Below are 1,258 nucleotides of genomic sequence, written 5' to 3' on the forward strand. Positions count from 1 at the left end.
TTTCTTTGTGGCCATGTTGTAATGGGGAGGGCCCCAATCCTCCCCATCCACCTACACACACTGTGTGTGTGTGTGTGTGTGTGTGTGTGTGTGTGTGTGTGTGTGTGTGTGTGTGTGTGTGTGTGTGTGTGTGTGTGTGTGTGTGTGTATGTGTGTATCTGTGTCTGTGTGTGTGTGAGAAAGAGAGAGAGAGAGAGAGAGAGAGAGAGAGAGAGAGAGAGAGAGAGAGAGAGAGAGAGGAAGAGGGAGAGAGAGAGAGAGAGAGAGAGAGAGAGAGAGAGAGAGAGAGTTTGCCTTTCTTATTGTCGTATTGTAAGAGGGAGGGCCCCGTTCCCCCATTCCCCTCCTCTATCTACTCTCCACTCTCCCTTCCTCCCTCCCCCCTCCCTCACCCCCATCCTCTCCCCACCTAACCCTATTGTTGGCCATCTGTAGGCATGTGTCTGGCTTTTGGACGTTGGCCTGTTGAAAGGGACAACACCAGATATGGAGAGGGAAGGACTCTCTTGCCAAATTCCTCAGGGACTCAGTGTGTGTGTGTGTGTGTGTTTATGTGTGTGTGTGTGCGTGTGTGTGTGCGTGTGTGTGCGTGCGTGCGTGCGTCCGTGCTTGTGTGTGTGTGTGTGTGTGTGTGTGTGTGTGTGTGTGTGTGTGTGTGTGTGTGTGTGTGTGTGTGTGTGTGTGTGTGTGTGTGTGTGTGTGTGTGAATGGGGGATTAGTCTGGCACACTTTGTCAGTTAAAATTCATTAAGCCTCAAGGAAAAGTCCCAGTGGGGGGAAAGTGAATGTTTAAAAGATGCAGCCTTTCCCTTCGCTACCGCAAACTTCTAATTACAGTACACATATGCAAGTACACATATGCACACACACACACACACACACACACACACACACACACACACACACACGTATGCACGCACGCACACACACACACACACACACACACACACACACACACACACACACACACACACACACACACACACACACACACACACACACACACACACACACACACACACACACACACAAACACACACACACCGCACGCACATACTCATACACATATGCGCGCGAACACTCACACACACACGCATCTACAGCATTCAAATCGGGCCCTGGGTGTAATAAGTTGGATCTCCAGATAAACGCACTCACAGGATGCCGACTTGGAAACTCTCCAGTCTGCCGCAGTCAATTTAATGAATGACATTGTAATAAAAAGAACATACTTTTACATCTTAATGGTGCGTTCTGT

The sequence above is a fragment of the Engraulis encrasicolus genome, chromosome 12 (genome assembly GCF_034702125.1).
Source record: "Engraulis encrasicolus isolate BLACKSEA-1 chromosome 12, IST_EnEncr_1.0, whole genome shotgun sequence".
NCBI lineage: Eukaryota > Metazoa > Chordata > Actinopteri > Clupeiformes > Engraulidae > Engraulis > Engraulis encrasicolus.